Source organism: Trachemys scripta, chromosome 3 (assembly GCF_013100865.1).
Source record: "Trachemys scripta elegans isolate TJP31775 chromosome 3, CAS_Tse_1.0, whole genome shotgun sequence".
In the NCBI taxonomy this organism is placed as follows: domain Eukaryota; kingdom Metazoa; phylum Chordata; order Testudines; family Emydidae; genus Trachemys; species Trachemys scripta.
In genome coordinates, this window is record NC_048300.1 from 60,523,948 (window position 1) to 60,548,088 (window position 24,141).

Here is a 24,141-nt window from a genome sequence, read left to right on the forward strand (position 1 = left end):
AGTTTAGAAGAGAGAAGAGGAGACAGAAGTAGACAGGACTGCACAGATAGGACTGTCTATTTTCCCTTTCCCATAAAACAAGGAGAAGGGGAGAGTCACTGTTAACAGAGAACAGATTTTAGAAGGCTAGAAGGAAATACTTTTTCTGGCAGTTCATAATACACTGGTAGAGTGCTCAATGTTGCAGAACGTTATTGAGGCAAATAGTTTAGATTGAAAGAATGATTAGATGTGGGGGATCAAATTAATCCTTGGTAGAACTCCAGCAATGGATTCTGCCCTTATTACTATATGAATAAGAATAGCATCGGCAGCTACACTAACACAAATACTATGTAGCACTTACATCTTCAAAGCACAGGATGACTCACAAGGGCTAGCTACCCCATGCTTCTGGTCATGAGCTGCTCAAACATTGAAGGAGAGGAAGAAATTTCCCCTTGTGCTATAGTATTGCATATTTAGGTGAATTATGAAGGACTTAGAAACTTCATCTCGTATTTCCACTGTAGGACATAGATAGGATATCTGCTCAGATGGACAATTGATCTTTTCTTTTATGTCAATTCTTTTGTTCTGGATTCTCAGATCAGCTGAACAGAGGGATGTTCCATAGAGGAATTTCTTATGACAAACTCTATGAGTGGGTTTCTGAGGATATTTCCATGAGAAGGGGTTTTCTTTGGGACAGTTGACTTTCTTAGAACATTATAATTTGGGGGGAGGATTTCTCAGAACACTTACATAGAAAGTAAAAAGAACAGGAGTACTTGTGGCACCTTAGAGACTAACCAATTAAAAATAGAAAGTGTTGTTTTTTCTGAAGAACAATTAGCTGACAGCCAAACACAACATTGCAAAATCATTTCCCCAACAAACAAAGAAACAAACAAACAAACAAACAAACAAACAAGAAGAAAAGAAACAAAAAACACAGAACAGTAGCAAGAACTTGTATGGGTTAATCTTGGTTTCACCTTGCAAACAAAACCTGCTGCAAGTGATAGCAATGGAAGAGGCAGAATTAACAAGGGGTGTTCTCTTCTGTCCTAGCATGACAGGGTAGCTTGTCAGCCTGGCAAACAGCTTTTCCTGGCTCAGGTATAACATAAGAGGGCCCTCAAATATTAGACAGGCAGGCCCACTTCCCTGTGCAGCAGAGCTCGGAGGAGGATGTCTCTCAAGAGCCAGAAGAACACTTGAAGGTATCTGTTTAAGAGTAGGGTAGCATATGAAAGCAGGACTTCTCCTCAACTGTGCTGTAAGACCTTCTGTGCTGACCACACTAAAGTTTGTGATGGACAGCGCATAAAGCTGGGGGATTTCTCTTTCCCGAGCTCCTCTTCCCTGAAAGTTGGGGAAGGGTCTTTGACCCTGTGGGCTGCCTTGCCATCAGCTCCATTAGTCAAGAGAACTCTCTTCCAGCCACTCGGCTCATCCAGTCTCTCCAGCCCCACAGACCTGTATGAACACCAGGGAACATCTCCTCAAATCACAAAGGGGAACCAGACGGTGGAGCCATGGACGCTGTTCCTGATGCTGGCATGGGGCTTCAGAGGACAGTGAGTATCAGCTGCATGGGATCTGAAAAGGATGAGTGTCTCAGGATCCCATTTTACCTCACTATCATGGACTGTGGATATACAGTCCATGTATTACAGATGTTAGACATGCTAATAGCAAACCCTGTTCCCAGAGCTGCATGCCATCAGTGCAGCAGCAGTAGCAATGGGCCACAGACAAGGTAGTAACCTGAAACACCCCTATTGATTTAAACTCCCCTGGAAATGCAGGGAGAAAAAGACCAATGATTGCCAAATGGAAACAGGCAGAAATGGTGGGCCATGTCCCAACGTCCTTCTTTTTCTTTACTCAACTACTACCGAGGCAACTCCCATTACCTTCAATGAGACTTTGGACTAAAGACTTCAAGATTTAGCCTGGTGTTTCTGAGATTCAGAGAGAGTGCTAAAGATGGGAGAGTGAAAATAATAAATAGAAAGTTATAATAATAGTAATATTAGTAATAGTAATAATTAGTAGTAGCTTTCAGCCCGGCTTTCAGCAATGATGAGATTTATTGCAGGCCCCCACGATTTATGACATAAACACACTATTTTCCCCAGGGATAGTTAGTACCGAGAGAAAAAAACCATCAGGTGGAATGACTTCCTTTGGTGCTAAGTATTGCTTGATGTGGTGTTTAGTGAGATTAAAGTAACCTTAAGCAAATATGAGTTCAGAAGGTCATAGAATTGTGGTTATTGTGTTAGGGTAGAAGCTGAGGAATGGAAAACTACAACCAACACAGATTATAGGAACTTGCCCGGAATTGTTGCAAGAGTATTATAGTGTAACTAGTTTCACTGGGTTCATCCCAGAGATTAATTTGGACTGATGCCTTTTATTTAGCCTCACAGAATAAGCAGCCTATTTTCGTTTGGATCATTTCAGTTTTAGAAAGGGAATTTTAAACCTACCCTGAAATGATGGACATTTGAACTCAAAAGGATCCACTTTATTATTATTGCGAAAGAACCAGGCTTAATAGAGCTATTGATTTCCTAACACAACACAGTACAAGATACTGGTTTCTGTCCAGAAACTATCCTGCTGGCTTCCTCTCTTGTGTACAGTAATTCTTTGTTTTATTTCCCCCTTCCTTTGTAATTAAGATTATTGCTATTATTCTTATTGCTTGAGCTCATCCACACCTGGACCTGACTTTATTGTTACAGCTTCCCTCACTGACATCTGTAGCACTGAATTTAATTACACTGTCTTAACCAGTATATTATGGCCTATATCTCCAACCTCTGTGCTGCTTTGTTTTCCCATGCCCTGATAAAGAGATGGAGTCTTCAAAGGTCTCCTTTTAAAACTTTTATATTTGGTGAATCTATTGTTCTTTGTCTATAATTTAAATCTCCTTGCAAAGCAATCTGGGTAGCATAATCGGTGGAGTGTTATGGAGGTAATGAGGCCGATGTTGACTTAGTTTCAGTACCAGAAGAGTGTCACGGGACATTGCTTTGGATCAGTTTTCTAAATGCATTGCCAAAAAAAAAAAAAAAAAAAAAAGAACATAGGGTGAAATGCATCCCTGGCTTTTGAGTGGTGTGACAGTGTANAGTGGAACTTAAGTGGTAGCTAGGCATTGTGCTGCCTATCTGCACAAAGGTGAATTTCACCCACCGAGACTAGACATTGCTTTGTGCCGCACTCGTTATCCTGGGATCACAGAGCGCTTTACAAGCACTGTATAATCAAATGTTCTGTGGAATGAGATAGACACGGCTGCCATTTTAGGTCAACGCACTGTAAGTTTTCACTATTTGTGCCATAGCTTTTCTTGTTGGGAATTTTTCTGGAAAGTGCATGAGAGAGTAAAAGTGATCTGTAGTCCGATAAATGCACACCACTCAGGCTAAAGACTATTCCACCGGATTCAGAAAGCTCAGACCCTATGCAACCCTTATTTGGAAGCATCCAAACATGTTTTAATGGACCCCGTAGCATCGAGTCATCACAAGCTGAAATCTCTCACAACCTCCTTTGCAAATAAGTCCCATGCTGGTTCAAAACTGCATACAGACTCAGCTCACTGTACCCCTGCCAACTGTCAACAGAAAATGCATAAATACAAATAATACAAACAAGTACAAAAAAACCTATCACCAATTTTATGTACCGTAGGAGGTACAGATCACCATGTACATTCATTTTCCAGTCTGATATTATGTCATCAATACATAAGCCAGATACACATGTGTTGTGCAACATACTTGTTATCAATTACCCTTTCCCCCTCAATGAATCAGTGCCATTGGTTTCGCAATTAAAGTGCACCCAGCATGGCAGCATTGCCGGTTCTAAAAGTATACAGAGCATGAACATGCACAATAAGTCATTCACTAAGACGTTTTTTGTAAATGTGGGTAACTCCCAACCACCATGAGCGAGGATGAGAGCCCCCATATCTCATTTCATGTTTTAAATAGGCCAGATCACAGGTCTCCAAGGTGAAAGTGAGCTGCTACGTGATCCATAATCACATAGAAGCACAGAAGTCATCTGCCAAATTAAGCTTCCATGAAAGCCAGCAAAAGGAACAAATAGCCTCCCCCACAGAAGGGCACACAAAGAAGTTGTGAGTATAGAGATGGCTGAAAATTTTCATTTAACCCCCTTTATTAGACCAAAAAAAATGGCTTTTTAGACCAAACTAAAATTTCTCCAGGAAATACAAATTTTTCGCAATTTTTTATTTGGGGGAGGTGGTAGTTGAAGAACAAAAGTCTTTTGGTTTCCAGTTGCAGAAAATGAAACAAAAGTCAGTTTTTAGGAACTGACAACTGAAAAATTCCAACCCCCCCCCCCCGCCATAGATTTTCAGCCAACATTTTTCGTTTTGTGGATTTTCATTTTTTCAACAAAAACCTGAAAACGTTTGAAGTCAAATTTCAAAGCAAACGAAAACGGTGTCAAATTTTTTGCTGAAACAAAAACCATTTTGTGACTGGTTCTGGTCCCCAGGCTGCTCCCAACATCTAAAAGCTCTTAAAGATGTACAGTAGTAGCCTGCCTTCTACCGGGTCATGACTGAGCTTGTTTGCAACCAGTCTAGCATCATTTGGAGAGGATCTCAGAGTTGTAGCACAATGGATGTCTTATTATTAAAGGTTGATTATATCACTACATAAACAGGAAATCACAAGCAAGGCAATGACCGGAAAACTTCAAAGGAGCAAGGATAAAACAAACAAAAACCCCACTCTTACACCACCCATAAAAGAAAATATCAGAGACCACTCAAGTCATCAAACTCCCATATTTGGGCATACTACCAACAGGTTCAGTGAGGCACAGGACTGTAGTTGCAACAGGTAACTTCAGCACAGACTCTCCTCCCTTGCTACAGTCCCCAAGGAATTACTTGCTGCCTTGTTCAGGACTTTCAACAAAGCACTTAAGTATGTGCTTAGGTCCCGATGAAGGGATTGGAACTTAAGCATGAGCTTTGCTGAATTGGGGCCACAATTATAATAAAGATGATGCACATCTGCTTCGGACCCTAGAGTGAGAGCGTCGATCTCTGGGACCTCATTTTGGCTGTTGCTTTTTCTTGGTGATCAGAGAAAATACCATCTGCCTGGAGAATGGAAGAAGCTGGGTGGATGTTAGATTGGTTTGTTCTGCAATGGCTCAATCTTATAGATTTCAGCCAATTTTGCAAAGATAGAAGATCCTCTTATACATCCCACAGATGTTGCTTGTTTTTTATACATAATGGTGGAAAATCACACAGTTGTGTTTCCACAAAGGCTGAGCTTTGGTGTTCATGGCGCCCCTGAGTTCTGAGAAGGATGCTAAATTTCAAACTTTTAATTTTTCTAAAAGTCAGTTTTTCTAGCTTTTTGCATTGTGAAAATAGCCTTCAACACATGAACTGATTGCCACGGCTGAAAATTTGTCAAGACAATTTTTTGTCAATAGTGTGGCTTATTCACAGTACTAACCACACCTCTGCTGCTATATGCAAATGAAACTGTAGGTTTATGCCACTCATGGTAGTTTGTGTGCTGAAAAGCATTTGTCTTTAATACTTTAGGTATCTCTCCACCTGCACGGAAGCAGTGCTGAGGAGACTTTTTCAATTCAGAGAATGGATATGAATCTGAATCTCTTACATCCCAGGTGAGTGCCCTAATCACTGGGCTATTAACTATTGTGGGGTGGGGTGCGGCTCTCTTCTGGTTTTTTTTTGTGAAACATTTTGAAAGAATCCCAATGTGGCCAGGGAAAGTTTTTCAATAGAGTACAGCCTCTGTTTTACAAACTAATTGGGGACTGAGGAGTTCATAAAATCAAAAAGTTAATCAAACTGAACATCTCATCATTCCAGTAGGGTCCCAGTGCATAAGTTGCAGTATTGCGCATGGCATAGCTTTCTTCCTGTCCTTCAAACCACTGCAAAGCGATTTCCATTGCACTGAAGGCACAAGGTTGTGATGGGACATTGATTTGTTCTTCATTGACATCACTTTCGTTACGTGATTTTTTTTTTATTTGTTAGAAAAAATGGTTTTGTATAACTGGTCGTTTGTAAGACTGGTGTTCATAAAACTGAGGTTCTGCTGTATTGCAAATATTTTCACGGCACCCTCCCAGCTCTAATGCAGAGTGCCTGTGTTTCTTCCTACTTATTCATGCTAAAACATTTAACACTCTTGCAAATTGCACGGGCCAGTCTGTGCTCTCTGCTCCAGCCTGCACCACACATGAATATTTATAAGGCATTGGTGATGGTTGCTGGCAATCCTTGTTTAATGTGAAACTATGCACATGTGCTACATCAGAAGTTAAAACACCTTTGTCTGACAAATTCATTCTCTGGATAGTGTCTGCACACTGTGTTCTCTTCAGATGGAGACATGTTTTTATGGATGAAAGTCAGGTTCTCACTCACAGTTGTGAATATGAACAGGTTATGCCACACAGGTAACCTTAGTCTGATGTTGTCAGAACTGGTAACCTTGGGTACCAATGATATGAACTGAGCTTGGATCACACACGTAATCTTGGATACTAAGTTCATCTACATTGAGTCACACAAATAAACCCCAGCACTGGCGGTAGTTGCTGCTGGGGTTGTTGGCTACAGATACAGAGAACTAGTCAAGGGAGGATTTCAAACTACAACCTCCTGAGATTTCAGGGATTATGTTTAAATGAATCAGGAGGGCTTGCTGCAGAAAAGCATCATTAGCTTATGTGTGTTACTTTACATATGTGCTCTCAATCTTCCCGTAGAACTAAATGATAAGTTATTGCAGGGCAGTGGAAGTGCATGTTGAAGGATCTCTGGAACTTTTGCTCAGCGGAAGCAGATGGGCAGTGATATAAAATGCTTCACGGTCATTCCTGCCCCTAACTTCTGCCACTAACCATTAATCCTGGTTCAGTCAGATGAGATGGTGGCCAGGTTTAGATGGTGGGTCTCCATCTTATCTACCTATCATAGACACTGTAGATATTGATTGTTTCAATCTACATACCTTGCTAAGTTTTGTAATTTATTGCCTGATCCAAAGCCCCTCAAAGCTAATGGAAAGATTTTATTGCCATTAAAGGGCTTTGGAACAGGTCATTACAGAGCACCCATCACTGTGGTATATGATCATATAATCTACCAGGCTTACTACAAGACCTCATTGCACATCGCAAATATACAGAAGGCTGCCACTTGGACCAGCAGCTATTTCATTTTGTGGCTATAGCTAATCATTGTTATGGGCGGGTGTGGGGGGAAAAAAGAAGCAAAAATGAGATAGTTAAAATACATGGGCCCTGACATAAGTGCCCTGTCTGCTTTGTTACATTCTCCTGCTTGTGGCAAGGGAAAGATTAAGGAGAAGGAAAACGGGCAAGATAGGAGCAGATAGAGGCCAATCTTGACAGAAGCCACAGGCTTTATGGTTTTAGAAATATTGTATGTGTTCTGATGCACTGGACATGGACACGTTTTCTTTGTTTAATATTCATTATCATGTCCCCTGCCTTGAAATGGGAACGTCGCGTCCTGAGAGGCGGCCTAGTCTCAGGGCCTCTGGACTATACATGCCCAAATGAAATACTGTTGTGTAACTTCTGGCTACAGTATTTCTCAGCAGATCACCCAGATCTCTCTGTGCCTCCTACAGTGCACCAGGGAATGAGGAGTGTTGTGTCCTCCGTCTCTAGCATTAGAACACTCTAGCATCACAGGACTGGGTTAACTTGGAGCACTGGCCAATGGATCCTTTCCTCCTGTTCCAGTCATTCTCTCTCCCGCCCCTTTCCTACCCATGCCCCTTGTATCTGAGCACCTCGGAACTAACTGTGCAGCTGAGGGGGAAGACCCTCGTCACCCTTCGCACACTTGAAAAGTAGCAATCGGCTGCAGTCAAAACTCCCAATCCCAACAAGCCTGAATGTTTTGGGAGGCTGGGGCATGTTGCAGAATCTGAACTGGGATCTGAATTTGCAGCTGGCTCCAGGCTTTACAATGGATTGAACCGAAACCGCGGATCCAAAAACCTTGCACTCAAAATCCAGCTCTGGACCCAGATCCAAATAGTGAAATACAGTCTGATTTGTCTCGTCTAAACTAGGGTTGACACATTTAAAATAACTAAGGGATCCAGACTGGATCAGCCCTGAGGAACATCTGGTTTCGTATCCTGTCTGTCTCTGACAGTGGCCACAACTGACTTCTATAGAAAAGAGGCACTAGTAGTGTTTTGGAGGTGGTGGGCAGAAAGAGAAGGAAAAGTAGTGTGGCAGGACTATCAGGTGATTAATCTTTTTAGTTCAGGGGGTCAAAGTGGTAACTAAATTCTTTAAAACAGCTGTTACTGAGGGGGTAGACCTGACCACATGGATGAAGGCCAGGAAAGCTGGCATTTTAAGAGGGCATATGACAAGTCGAGGATGGGGAGGTTGCCACTGTGGAGTTCAATCTACTCATTGAGTTAACCTATGATGAGGGAGGAGTACTAGTGTGTCTGCCAAATTACATGTATATAGGGAAGGCTGAGGCATAATCTGCTACTCAGGCCACCTGCCACAGTCCTTTACGTGCAGTGAAGGATCATATGGTTTGGCTATGGGTTGCGGGTGCCCAAAATGTAATTGGCCAGGGGGCACAACTCCATGAAGTTTAGCTCTGACTACATGTGCAATTCCTGTCACGGAACCAGGGCATGATTTCCATCATTTCCCTAGTGCCTGGCATTCGAAAAGCAGATTTCACTTTGGTTAGGGGAGAAATGGAACCCAGGGGACAGGGAACGAAGACAGGCAGGGAGAGAGAGAAGGGACTGGGTGGGAGATGTCCCATAGAGGCAAAAGGACAAGACCTGAAGGAGAGCTCCAGGTACGCTCGCAGGCTTGTCTCTCTCACCAACAGAACTTGGTCCAATAAAAGATATCACCTCACCCACCTTGTCTCTCTAATATCCCAGGGGACTGACACAGCTACAACAACACTGCATATAGGAAAGGGTGGCAGAGGAGGACAAAAAGTGACAGGAGATGGAACAGGATAACCTGGAGGAGGGAGACAGCAGGCAGGACACTGGGAAGGGAAGTCAGCTTGAGAAAGGGAAGAATGGTCTAGACAAGGGTCTGCAGCACAGAGAGATGAAAGTTGATTGGAAAAGAATACAAGAGGGAGGAAAGAGGCAAAAGCAACAGAGGGGGAGGGGGTAAACCGGATGCTTCTGAGGATGTTGCAAGAACCCTCCATACTGGGTAATTATGGAGTAACCTGCTCATAAGGGAATCTTCTTTCTAATGCCAGGCAGTTGGCAGTGGCTTGTGCCCTGAAGCAGTAGGGTTAATATCCCTTATAAATATTAAATCTAGCTAGTGTAACTGTGAATATTATTATTCATGTGAGTGTCTCACACAGAGGAGCAGCTGGAGCTGTGCTGTGGAAGGTGAATGATGTTAATCATATTTTTATTGAGGGCTTGGAATTGAGTTCAGGTCTTTTCATACTCATCCATCACGCAAATGAGACAAGATGGACAATACGACGACGAATAAATAGAAATGAATGATCCTGCCAGAGGCTAGGCCAGAGGGGGAGAGGAGCTGAATGCGTCCCTTCCTGGTATAGCTCTCGTTTAGCCATTTCCACAGGGAGCATCGGGTTCAACAGGAGTCATTATTCCCATTATATGAATCTAGACAGATTACACAGAGTCACCCATTCTCTGGCCTACATTTTCAAAAGAGGTTCAATGATTTTGGGTGCCTAGCTTTTGAGACACACTAAATGGGCCTGATTTCCAGGAAGTGTTGAGTACCTGCTTTCCGCAAATCAGGTCTTTTTAAAGTGTCTCAAGTTGGGCAGTGAAAAACTGAGGCACTCAATTCACTAATCACTTTTGAAAATTTAGGACTTCACCCCTACCAGGCAACAAGGGTCTGGTCCTTGCCAACTCCCCCCTGAATTAAATGAAAAAGAGAGAAAAGACCTATAATAGTCAGCCATAGATTCAGAGACTTTAAGCCAGAAAAGACCATCGTGATCATCCAGTCTGAGCTCCTGCACATCGCAGGCCACAGAACCTCGCTCACCCATCCCTGTGACAGGCCCCTAACCACTGGCTGAGTTACTGACGTCCTCCAATCTTGATTTAAAAACTTCACATTACTGAGAATCCACCATTTATTCTAGATCAAACCAGCAAATGACCCATGCACCACACTGCAGAGGAAGGCGAAAACCCTCCATGGTCTCTGGCAATCTGACCTGGTGGGAAATTCCTTCCTGACCCCGAGTATGGTGATCAGTTAGAGCAGTGGTTCTCAAACTTTTGTACTGGTGATCCCTTTCACATAGCAAGACTCAGAGTGCGACCCCGCTTATAAATTAAAAACACTTTTTAACATATTTAACACCATTATAAATGCTGGAGGCAAAGCAGAGTTTGGGGTGGAGGCTGACAGCTTGTGACCCCCCATGTAATAACCTCACGACCCCCTGAGAGTTTGAGAACCCCTGAGTTAGACCCTGAACATGCAGGCCAGACCCACCAGCCGGACACCTGGAAAAGAATTCTCTCTAGTAACTCAGAGCCCTCCCCAGGTTGTGGCCCATCTCCGGCCATTGGAAATATTTGGAAATACTATTAAATATTAGTAGATGTGGATGGACCATATGTCATTGTAGGCAACCTCATCATACCATCCCTTCTATAAATTTATTAAGCTCAGGGCAGGTCTTCACTACCTGCCGGATCGGCGGGTAGTGATCGATCTATCGGGGGTCGATTTATCACATCTAGTGTAGACGCGATAAAATCGATCCCCGATCGCGCTCCTCGTCGACTCCGGAACTCCAGCTCACGAGAGGCGGAAGCGGAGTCGACGGGGGAGCGGCAGCGGTTGACTCGCCGCTGTCCTCACTGCCAGGTAAGTCGACCTAAGATATGCTGACTTCACTACGCTATTTGCGTAGCTGAAGTTGCATATCTTAGGTCAACCCCCCCCTGCTAGTGTAGACCTGGGCTCAGTCTTGAAACAAGTTAGGTTTTTTGCTCCCACTATTCCCCTTGGGAGGCTGTTCCAGGACTTCACTCCTCTGGTAGCTAGAAACTTGTGTCTAATTGCAAGCCTAAACTTCCTAATGGACACTGTATATCCATTTGTTCATCACTACCTTAGAGGCCAATGCAGAACTGGTCAGATTCTCCAGGTATGATGTTTGTTGATATGCTTGCATCCTGTTATCTTGGCATATACAGCCCCAAAATTGCATTGCGTTTATTTAGTTATATATGTTGCATTGCAAATCCATGCCTAATTTGCTGTCTATTTATCCAGCCTCACAATACCCACGAGAATGCACCAATCCATGGAGTGGGCTTCCATGGGTGTCATTAGTAGGAAGGAGGCAATATCTGTCCACAAATGTCACCATCATTCATCATCATTATCCAGTTTTGCTTGATCAGTGGAAGGAAACTATAGATGGGCATAGAATCCTAGCATGGGAGTTCCTAGACTCAGAAATTTACCCTATTCCCACCTAGAATTACAAACTAACAGATTAAGGACTAAAGCCTACTTATTTTACTTATGTAAGTAAGGTTTTCATTGACTTCAGTGGGGACTACTCATGGGTGAAATTCTTCCCTGTGTAGTTGGGCTTAAATGGTGCTTGGGACTCATGCTAGCCCTCTGCATGAAGGTGAATTTCACCCCCAGGGCACGGGGTGAGCAGGGTTTGAATACTCACGTTAGTAAGCATGCAGAGTGGGTAGATGCCATGGTAATATTTACTTTAGAAAAACCCAGAATACACAGATCTGATATGCAGACTCTGACCCTGTGACAGGGTGTTGGGCACAAAGTGCTTAATCAGCCCCCTGCCACCCCAGCCCCAAGCAAGGGGAATGGATTGGGGCTGGCTGAATAGCCCTTCCTGCTTGGCAACTAGAAACAGCTGCCAGCCCAATTAACCAGGGGCTATAAGGCTGGAAGGGAGGAAGGCAGCCAGAAGGGGTAGAGAAAGGCCAGAGGCTGAGAGGGACTGGTGGCTCTGGTCTGTTGCTGGTGAAGTCTGGCTGTAATATCCTATATGTAGATAGTAAGCAGGTGGTGTGAAAGAGCTATAAATAAAATACATGGGTGATTGCATTGACCGGAGGCATCCCGGATTGGTTTTGCGAGGGGGCAGAAGCAAGAGGGGCCCAGCTGTGCCTCGCTACAGATCCCAATCTTTAAGTGCTAGAGGCAGCTGATGTGTTCTCAGTGTAGTAACTAGAAAACAACCAAATATTGCTGTATGGTGGCTTAAAAATATATATTCTTAGAAATGACCTAATTACATAAACCTCTGAAAGCAGGTAAGTCACCTGGGCAAACAACATAGGTGGTTTATTTTTAACCACCCATTATTTAGATCACAGAGCTATTTTTACCGACATGCTGCAAGCAATTTGGAACTCAGCACCGGGAAAACTAAACTATAATTATTTTACTCAGTAAAACATAAATGCAGGTTTGGTTTGTTGTCTCACTCCCTTCCCCCTCCTTATTTTGCACACGGGTGCATGAAAAATGCATCTAGATTTTGCAAGGAGGCCTCTGGGGTTCATCTTTTTGAAGTCAAATCTACCTCTTGGATAAAGAAAGAATGAAAGAGAGTCTCCACATGCAGTTTCCTAACATCCTATGTCAGTAGCATGCATAGTCGTGGATTTAACTTGCTTGCCAAATGCACTTTAAAAAATAGACCAAATCCTTAGCTAGCATAAAAGGACATGGCTCCATTGATATCAGTGGAGCTACCCAATTACACTAGTTGAACCTCTGGCCTAGTAATTCCTAGTGCTCCTTTCCCTGAAATCCTCTGCCCTTTTTATTGTGTCTGATGTCTGGGTAGAGAAATGCTGAAGTGGGCTGTTCATGCCAGGCAGCACTGGGGCAGGTTTCATTCAGATGTCTGATGATTTCAGTGGAGGCTTTGCACGCACAGAATAGGTGGATAATACACCATGGCAAGATTCATGTTGTGGGTTCTTTCTAAAAGTAAAAAGAAGAGGGGGAAAAAGGGAAATTACTATTGGTTGAATGACTCAGGCTACGTCGTCACTACCTGCCTGAATCGGCGGGTAGAAATTGATCTCTTGGGGATTGAATTATCGCTTCTCGTCAGGGCGCGACAATCGATCCCCGAATCGATGCTTGTACTCCACCAGCGCAGGTAGGAGTAAGCGCCGTTGACAGGGGAGCCACAGAGGTCGATTTGCCGCCGTCCTCACAGCGGGGTAAGTTGGCTCGGATACGTCGAATTCAGCTACGCTATTCGCGTAACTGAATTTGCGTATCTTAAATCGATCCCCGCCCCATAGTGAAGACGTAGCCTCAGGAAATTGGTAGTGAGATATGGAGGGTTTCGCTGCTAGGTCACTTGATCACACATGACCTAGACTGTTAGTAAGCAAATGTCTCTCCTTTTGTTTAGGAATTTATGCCATGTTTGTCAGGCTGGCTTCTGAAATCCTTACCAAAATTATCAAAGTCAATGAAGAGTCTAAGCAGCACTGATCTTTGCTTTCTGGGCCCCATCTCCAGAACATGTTGATATCAGGCCCGGGGAGAGGAGTGACTCTCCAGGTTTTTTTTGTTTTATCGTTTCCCCTGTGTTATCTAGTTACTCTTATCAGAGGATGAAGGTGGTTATTGTGGGACAACTATGGACGTCGAATGCATGAGGAATGTTTGGTGACCCATGTGAAATGAGTCGATGGGCTCAGTCCAGTTTCTGGGGAGTAGGCATCCATATCTCAAAAACTACCATGCAACACGGTACTAACAGCCTTCTTAGCAGTCTCATTAGAGAAGGTCAGGATTGAATGGGCATTCTGAGTCCTACTGGTGGCCAAGGCTCACGGACATTGGTGAGGCACCAGCCTTGTACCTGTTATGTGAACAGATGAGTCCAAGACCAGCAAATTTATGCTTTTCATTGCCTCTGCATCAGCTCTTTAAACAATGGTTTTGCAGAGTTTGGACCAGACATGGTCAAAACACCAGCAGTTTTCTGTTCTGTAGGATCTCAGACAATTCCTCTGAAGTGGGATTACTTGTGTTCTGGAAGATTGAATTTGTACTGAATGCCATCCCATTGCTCTGTAGGAAATGATGCCTATTTGCTGTAAAATACCAGTGCTAAGGAGAATGGCTGGCGTTTATTTGTTTTAATGAGCGGGAACGTTCATACTTGGACAAAATTTAAAAAAAAAAGTCATATCAAATGTAAGTTCATTCGCCTTTTATGTCATTTTCAGTTCCCCTCCTGTTGTCCTCTTTGCTAATAAGTGAAGCTCTTGCACATCAAAGTTTAGGCCAGGATTAGTGGCTAGTGATTTTGGGTGTCTTGATTTTTTGATTCCCCAACTACAGAGATTTTAAAGGGTCTGATTTTCAAGAAGTGCTCAGCATACCCCTTCTGAAAATCAATTGCCTTCAAGTTATCTCATATTAGATGCCCAAACATCGAGGAATCCAAAAATCAGTACTCTCTTTTTAAAGTCTTGTCCCTTGCCCCTCACACCCTTGCCTTTGTCCTTCACATCCCATCTTTTCCTTATTTGGCATCTGTCCCAAACCCACTGAATTCAATGGAGAGACTCCATGGCTTTAATGGGCTTTGGAGCAGGTCCTTGAGCCTTGCAGTGAAATCATAGGGTAGAATTGGTGACATCAAAGCTATTGCATCAATGAGAAGCTGGCATCACAAAACCAGGACTTTTTCTGCAGCGTCCTCCACGTGAGGCAGCAGCAGTGTGGTGAGAGTTGAGTGGTGTGAGTCAGACATCGATTTTTCAAGAGCAACAGGAGGATTTGCACAATTACTAGCCAAGATTAAATGGCTATTTTTGGTAAATGTGCTTTTAATACTACTTTTCTTTCCAGAAGTCTTTTTCTGCTATCTAGGGGAAGGCCTCAGAGTACATAATTTAAAACACAACAACCTGGCCTTGGGATTTTGATCCAAATTACATAATTAAATGAGGTGTTTGGGGAGTTAATATTACATCTTAGTGAAGGTCTGGCTGATTGTTTTACTTGCCTTTGATCATTGCTACGAGTGGAGGGTTGTTCTAATCATCACACACGTACAGTATCCATCACCAGTAAGGCCTATCTGTGTATGAAGTAGGCCTGCTTTTGATGAACTGTGAAAAGAGAGATGAACTGTTCTAATGGAAACATTCCCTCCCTGAGTTCCTCTTTAGCCACTATTCAATTGGTTTGACCCTGTTCCTTCTTGCAATGGGCTGCAATGATTCCCGGAGATTGGGCTGTTCCATGGAGAGTAGGAAGACACAGGGCTAGATCTCGGCTTGGCTGAGTTTACATGTAGAGAGGCAGAGGGGGAGCCATTAGAGAAGCAAATATGGCTACTCTGCACAGCCCCAGGGCAGACTACACTAACGTACGCCAGCTGGCAATGGCCCTCAAAGGCTTGTTCATCAGCTGAGCATAGCTGCAGGCAGAGATCCCTGGCCCCACTCTTCCCCCGCTGACACTCCTTCCAGCTTCAAGGCATCCTAATCTTGGGTATCAGGAAAGGTGGCATAAGAGATCAGATTGCACTCGCAGCCAGCTATCTAACTGCAGCTGCCCTGGGACAGTCACAGGGAGAACAAATACCAGAGAAGATTTTTGTGCTCATCTGAAACAGTGTCTGGCAGCAATGCTGCTTCTCTTCCAGTTAAGATGGCTGCCACCTTGGGAAATGGCTGCCTCTCCCTTTGAGGGGTATGGTCTCCTTTCAGGGGTATTGATCGCCAGCAGACAGAGACTTTCCACTCAAGTCATCTTACTAACTAGTAGCAAAATGGGGAGAGCAGAGGGAAGAGGGGCGCCTCCTGGCATCATAGCAACAGTCCCTGCCCTGAAGAGTTTATAATAAAAAATAAACAAGAGAGAGGAAGGGTGAATGGGGAAACTGAGACACATAAATTGGAGTGACTTGCCAAAGGTCACACAGCTGGTCGGGGTAGAGCCAGAAATAGAACCAAAGTCTGACTCCCAGTATAGGGCCCTATCCACTAGACCAGTGTTTCTCAACGACTGGTCTGTGGACCGACGCTGGTCCCTGAGATCTCCCTGATGCAGTTTAGGAAGGCAGCAAGCCGGTCCATGGTATCAAAAAGATTGACAAACATTACACTAGACCACACTGCCCCCCAAATTCTTGGCCTTGAAATATTTTCCAGGCAGATATAGGCGTAGGAACTATGGGGGCAGGGGTGCTGCAGCACCCTCAAGTTTTTGTGCGGGCTCCCGCCTACTACACTGCATGCAGGGTCCCAGCTGCTGCTGGCCCCGCACCCAGGGGCTCTGTTCATGGCCCCACACGTGGAGTCCACACACAGGGTCCCGGTTGCTGCTGGCCCTGCACCGGGGCTCTTCTCTGTCCCTGCATGTGGGGTCCCGTTCCTAACCCCAGCTGTGGGGGGGGTGGGGTGGGCATGGACAGGAGTAAGGGGGGAGTGAGGTAAAAAGTTTTGGGTGGGGACCACTGGCTTTCAGCACCCTCACTGTAAAAAATGTTCCAGCGCCACTGCAGGCAGATGGCAGATTCTGACTTCTATTTGACTTAGCATGACAATGTCACCAGAATATTCGAGGAGCTCCTCAGTCACATAGCCTGGGTAACAGGACTCCAACACCACCGTATGGCACATTTGATGTTGGTTTGCTGGGATCTGAACTGCAATGATCAAACTCCCCTCTCCTTCATCCCCCCCCAGTTTCATCATGGTCCATTTGAGGAGTTTTTTGAAAATACAGCTGTTGCATGAATGGAGGTAGTGAGACATCTGAGTCTAAGCCAAGCACTGGTTTCTCTGGCTCTGTTTTTCTTCAGTCAAGCAAGAATACCTCCCTCCCCCCTTATACAGGAAATACCCCAGCTACCAGTATCTTGACAGTTACGATAAGAAGTTCTTTGCTGGATGCAGGTTGAATATGTTTCTCCATTGTTTGGGTATGTCCCAGCCCCTGACACGTACATGTGTTGGTGGCAGTGTGTTCAGAACCCCAGCCCACAATCTTCTTGGAGAACAATGATCTTGACAGAGGGGCCAGATCTGGTGTCCTTTACTCAGGCAGAATTCCTCAGGGTATATCTACAATGCAATAAAACACCTGGGACTGGCCTAGGCTCAGCGGACTTGGGCTGGAGGGCTGTAAAACTGCAGTGTAGATGTTCAGAGATCATAGAATCATAGGATATCAGGATTGGAAGGGACTTCAGGAGGTCATCTAGTCCAACCCACTGCTCAAAGCAGGACCAATTCCCAACTAAATCATCCCAGCCAGGGTTTTGTCAAGCTGACCTTAAAAACCTCTAAGGAAGGAGATTCCACCACCTCCCTAGGTAACCCATTCCAGTGCTTCACCACCTTCCTAGTGAAAAAGTTTTTCCTAATATCCAATCTAAACCTCCCCCAACTTGAGACCATTTCTCCTTGTTCTGGCATCTGGTACCACTAAGAACAGTCTAGATCCATCCTCTTTGGAACCTCCTTTCAGGTAGTTGACAGCAGCTATCAAATCCCCCCTCATTCTTCTCTTCTGCAGACTAAAAAATCCCAGTTCCCTCAGCCTCTCCTCATATGTCATGTGTTCCAGCCCCCTAATCATTTTTGTTGCCTTCTGCTGGACTCTTTCCAATTTTTCCACATCCTCCTTGTAGTGTGGGGCCCAAAACTGGACACAGTACTCCAGATGAGGCCTCACCAATGTTGAATAGAGGGGAATGATTACGTCCCTTGACCTGCTGGCAATGCCCCTACTTATAGAGCCCCAAATGCCGTTAGCCTTCTTGGCAACAAGGGCACACTGTTGCCTCATATCCAGCTTCTCGTCCACTGTAACCCCAGGTCCTTTTCTGCAGAACTGCTGCCTAGCCATTCGGTCCCTAGTCTGTAGCAGTGCATGGGATTCTTCCGTCCTAAGCGCAGGACTCTGCACTTGTCCTTGTTGAACCTCATCAGGTTTTTTTGGCCCAATCCTCTAATTTGTCTAGGTCCCTCTGTATCCTATCCTTACCCTCCAGCGTATCTACCACTCCTCCCAGTTTAGTGTCATCTGCAAACTTGCTGAGAATGCAATTCATCCCATCATCCAGATCATTAATGCTGTGAGGGGGGGGCGGGTCCCAGAGCTTGGGCTCCAATCCAAGCCCGAATATCTACACTGCAATTTTATAGCCCCACAGCCCAAGCCCAAGTCAGCTGACAAGGGCCAGCAGTGAGTGTTTTATTGCAGTGTAGACATACCCTCAGTGATTTTAAATGGTGTTTTGCCCAAGTGGGGATTGAGGGATTGAATCCAGAGTTCCTTCAAGCATCAGGGAGGGAAAGAGTTTGGAATTATCCTGTGACTTTCTCCAGGGGAAGGGCATTATCCGGACAAAGTCATGCGAGACAAGAAGGGCTCCCTCTGCCTGACATCTGAAGTGGTAGGAAGAAGCTAAAATCTTCAGCTGGTTTTTTGATGGAGAAGCACAGGCAGCAAAATGTCTCCATTTATGGTACATGTGGCAACAGGCTTTGAGAGATTACCTGCTTCAGTAATTTGGTTTGGGTGTTTAGAACCCAACTGCGATGGGTTTGGTCACAGAGACCCGCTTGGGACTGTCACCTGATGTGCTGAAATTACCTCTGAGCCCGTTTTCCCTGCCAGCTTGGAACTCCAGAACCCTGCCTTGTTGAGCCAGACAGGCTAGCTGGCTGCAACACAGCCCCAGGGTCTGAACCACTCCCCCAATGCTGCAGACTTTACCTAAAAACAGCTCAGCAGGTTACCTGTCTCCAGCACCCAGACATCCAGCTCCCAGTGGGATCCGAACCCCAAATAAATGCGTTTTACTCTGAATAACGCTTATACAGGGTAAATTTGTAAATTGTTCACCCTCTATATCACTGATAGAGAGATATGCACAGCTGTTTGCTCCACCAGGTATTAATCACTTACTCTGGGTTTATTAATAAACAAAAGTGATTTTATTTAGTATAAAAAAGTAGGATTTAAATGGTTTCAAGTAATAACAGCCAGAACAAAGCAAGTCACAAAGCAAAATAAAACAAAACACACAAGTCTAAACCTAATACATTAAGAAACTGAATACAGGTAATATCTCACCCTCAGAGATGTTCCAATGAGCTTCTCTCACAGACTAGGCTCCTCCTTTCCCCTGGTACAGTCTTTGTTAGATCCAGCAGACATCTCAGGCGGTAAGCAGGGGTTTTCTCATGACTGGCTGTGCCTTTTGTCCTGCTCCACCCCCTTTTATAGCTTTGGCACAAGGCGGGAATCTTTTTTCTCTCTGGGTCCCCACCCCTCCTTCTAAATGGAAAAGTACCAGATTTAAGATGGATTTCATTATCAGATGACATGGTCACATGTCACTGTAAAACCCCTAGTCTCCATTCCCCATGGGCTGGCCCACATGTACACTGGAAGGCTTTCAAGTAACTAAGGACTTTAGACTTTTACAATTGATTGTTTCTGGAGCACCCTTAATGACCTCCACTTAATATGTTTACATCGGTGATACAAGTTTATATCTTATTCTCCTAACTCCAGATATAGAAATAATACATGCCAACAAATAGGATGAACACACTTAGCAGATTACAGGCTTTCTAATGACACCATACAAGAGGTATTTAGCATAAAGCATATTCCAGTTATGTCATATTCATAAGCATATTTCCATAAAGCATATGGAGTGCAATGTCACAAGAACCCAAAGCAAATAAGCAAGTGGTGGTTTTGTAAAAGGCTGAATACCTTATCTTCATAAAGAACCTTCCCTCCAGAGGTATCTCACAGCATTTTTACAAGCAGTTTATGTTGTTCAGAGGGTGAAGCTGAACTCAACAACCTCTGCCTTGGGCTAGATGGCAGCAGCCATTCTGCACTGGCTCCATTATACAGGAGCAATGAAGAGGAGACAGGAAGAATAACTGGACTATTTATGTAATGGTAGCTCCCACAATGCACCAGATGCTGTCTACAGACACAGTCCCTGCCCAAAGATCTCACAATATCATGCCACTCGGGTCACTGTCACACACCATGAGTGATCAATAACACACAGTCAAAGCAAACAGGTCATAAACCAACCCAGAGCCTGAAATGTGTTCACACAGGCAGGGATTTTCAACAGAGCCTAAGGGAGGTAATAGCTTAAATACCACTGAAATTTGTAAACCCAGCATTATCTGGTCATAGAATCGTGAATACTTCTTGCAAAAATCAACAGTTATTTGTGAGCAGAACAAAGAGCTAAATTAATCAGCTAAATTATTTGCAGAGAGTAATTTGGCCTCTCTACTCTGCAGAAAAACATTGGCTTGGAAGGCACTGTCACTGTTGCCCACTGTACAACTAGATCTGTGCAGCAAGGTATTTATGAAGTCTCCGGTCACAATGGTATCTGGGCACTAAATCAATGCGAGTAGCAGGCCGGAGATAGTCAGATGGCAATCCTTATCCTCTCTGTGCATGTAAGCAGATACCTCCATGTTCAGAGATCTCATATATATCACTAGTTGTTTGCAGTGCGGCTGTAGCCATGTTGGTCGCAGGATATGAGAGAGACAGTGTAGATGAAGTACTTTCTTGGATCAACTTCTGCTGGTGAAAGAGCCACTCTTTTGAGTTCCACAGATCTGAAGAAGAGCTCTGTGGCACTCGAAACCTTGTCTCTTTCACCAACAGGATAAAAGATGACCTTCTCTCTCTCATCTATGTCACTAGCACAGGGCTACTGCTGGCCAGCACAAAACAAGGGACTTTCAGTACTCAGGGTTCCTTAGCACCATGGAGTGGGCAAGTGGGGATGAGCAAAGTCCTGGCTGGTGGATTCTAAACAGACCTCTGTGTGTATGCGTGCAAGAATACTGGGCTGCAAGGAAGAATTAATGAAATCCTCAATGTGACTCCTGCATGCCCTACAATGTTTACATCCCTGCAGGTGTGCACTTCACATTTTTTACACAGGTCTAATGTATGCACGGCAGCATGCCCTGGCGTTTTCTCGTTATTTAATCTTTGACGTTACAATGCTGGGACTTGCTTCCCCTTGAATCAAAAGAAAGAGGGATTGTTTTGTGTGTGTGTGTGTGTGTGTGTGTGTGTGTGTCTGTGTGTGTGATTCCCCCCCTTTTGTTGGGTTACATAAAGAAAACCCCCTAAATCTAACCTGTTCCATCTGTGGTTTATGGTTTTAGGAGGTCAGACGGACTTTTGCTGCTAAACTTTACTCGGAGCATCCTGGACAAAGGGTCATCCCCACCGGCAATGTCTGGAATGAAGGGCTGGCTCCTCAGGTGAGGAAAACGGGCACCATTCCATTAGGCTGCTACACTGTCTTACATTGGTTGAGGATCTGGCCCTTAGCATTTATTTATTTTGATTTCTGCCCTAAAAGGAGTTTCTGTCTCTTGCTCTAGGCTCTCCTGACGATGTCTGATATAGTGAATTACATAATAGACAACTCCACTTAATCCCTTCATCCATTAGACAACAATTCCCAGCAGCTAACAATGGTCTGGCATCAAAATCTCCCACGAGAGGCTTCTTGTTCCCTCACAGCTAAGGAAACAAATGAAGGTCAATGAACTCAGGTTGTGACAGACCAAGGGGAGGGGAGCAGTAACTTCCAAAGTTGAGGGGCCGTCCCAGAGAATGCCCTGCCAACCGTCCCCTCACTCTTCTATCAGTGGGGCTCAGTGTAGGTGTCTCTGCATCACAACTGTGGCAGGATGAAATGGAGAGCAAGGCAGGCTCTCAGATAAATAGTTCCCAGGGCATGTAGAGATTCATAGGTCAAAATCAACACCTTATTAATTCTATCTGGAACCTAACAGGCAGCCAGAGCGAATAGCACTAGTGTCATGGGCTCCCAGCCAGGTAGATCCTCTAACCAATGTGCTGCTGAATTCTACATCCTTCTGGATAGAATTAAGATGCAGCCCCATGTAGAGCACAGTGCAACAGTCTAATCTGGGGTGTGCTTTGAGATTGTTTTGGAACGGACGCCGCTGTCCTGTTGTCGTGGGATGCAAAAAAAAAATGTTTGGTTGTATGCCCCAGGAAAGGATCAATCTAGTGGGGGCCTCAGTGGCTCATTGATTCTGTGGGCAAGTTTCTAGCTCACAGACTGTCTGTTTCAGAGGTGGAAGGTGTTTGCTAAGTGGACCTTGCCGGAGCATCTCTCTTCTATAGAACAAAGGGGGAGCAGTCCATTTGCTGATCTCATTGTCAACTTTCTGAGGGGAGGAAATACCATCTTCCATGGACTTCACCATGCCTGAATCCTGACCCTCCAACCCTTCAAAAACATGCACACAATGGGCCAGGTCCCCAGCTGATGTTGCTCCATTAACTGCAGTGGAACTACACCTCAAAGTAGCAACACCCATTTGCACCAGCTGAGGATCTGGCCCATTGGTGTCAATGGAACGGCACTAATTTACACCAACCAGGGATCTGATCCAGTATTTTTTTCAATTTAAATCTCAAAAATCTAACTGCTAAGGCCCAGGTGCTGATGCTCTGTACTCACCGTGAGTAGCACCTTAGTTTGCATTAGTCCTATTGGTTTCATTTTGGCCATTCACAGAGTAAGGTGCTACTCAACGTGAGGGTATCGGAATCTGGTTCTAATAATCTTGTTTCAGGAGGTATTGATCAGAACTAAGACCCTATTTCAGTTTCTCTCTCTGTAAATGCAATTCCCTAGTCAACGGTTTTTTGTGAGGTGGCCTTTAATATACAAACACATTCCCCAACAATGGACCTAAGCACCATATGACATCCAGTCACTAAATCTGTTCAGAGTAGAAGTTGTTTGATTGTGGATTAGACTTTTGCAAAGCATCTCCCTGAAAACCCTTCTCTTCTAACAAGGGAAAGACAGAATCAGTAAAATAAGCGACAACGGCACAAGGAAGGAGGCTGTTTTAAATCCATGACAGAGAGATGTGCATGGTTTTCTTTGACTGAGAACTAAGTTTAACTCAATGAATAGCTTTGCCTGGGCTGTAACATTTGTTTCCCAGCTTAGGGAATTATCTTGTAACAGAGAGTGGTTGAAAAGTGGAGGAAGAAATTTCTCTCTCATCATTTCACATCAGTAAAAAGAACATATCCAGTGAAGAAATGCTTGAGAAGGAGAAGAATGGTATATATTTACAAGCTGCCATATCTTAAGGAAAGGGGTGAGGAATACATATGCTGTCTTCTAAGACAGAGTCAGTCAGATGGGAAGCAGGAGAAACATGAAAATGAAGGGGAAAATCTTGAAAGGGGACAGCAATTGGAATTTGGGAGGGAGGGGGTCCATATTATCATCCTGTATTTTGAGCCTGCACTTTATCCTGAAGGATCTCAAAGTGCCTTCCAAATTTGACAGTGAGATGTCAGTTATACAGAGAAACAACATCAGCCCCTACTGAAATGCAGCCACCTCTGATGGGAAACAAGGCGACAGTTTAAACAGCATGCAACAATAGTGCTCTATAACCATGTTGTCCAGAAATGAAGAAGACACTTGTATCTAGCTGGGGGAAATTTAGGTCAGCAGAATGGAATTAAATGAATTGTAATTTGACCAGAACATTATGATTAACTCCCCTGCACATGCCAAAAGCACTGTAGGTTCTTTTTACCTAATTGGTGTACTTTTTCTTAGCAGTATTAGCACTACCTTTTAAAAAGGCTGAACATGTTTATTCCACCACTATTTCCCAAGGAAAGTTTGGCTCAGATATTCTGGTTTTCATTGAAACACCTGTTCTTTACTAGCTCAGTTGACCACAGGGACAGAGTAATTAGGTAATTTACTCAAAGGTCACACAGTCAGTAAATCATGATTAGTACCCAGGATCCACCTGACAACTAGTCCTTTGTTGTAACCAGTAGAAAAGGATACCCATCCTCTTTTATTTTTCCTCTACCAGTATGTGTCAGCATATACACAGCTCTGTGGCATGTTACATTGCCTCAGCGATGAGGTAGCAAGGGGTAATGATTTGGAAAAAGAATGGGCTT

At 44.2% G+C, this 24,141-nt stretch overlaps 1 long non-coding RNA gene across 1 annotated transcript in view; it reads left to right on the forward strand.

Moving 5' to 3' along the window:
- Positions 1–21,416, forward strand: part of LOC117874586 — a 92,381-nt gene extending 70,965 nt beyond the window's left edge. The window contains exons 3-4 of the long non-coding RNA XR_004645033.1: positions 5,612–5,697; positions 21,318–21,416. This is a non-coding gene — a long non-coding RNA (uncharacterized LOC117874586). The remainder of the gene's footprint in view (positions 1–5,611; positions 5,698–21,317) is intronic.
- The last annotated feature ends 2,725 nt before the right edge of the window (positions 21,417–24,141 follow it).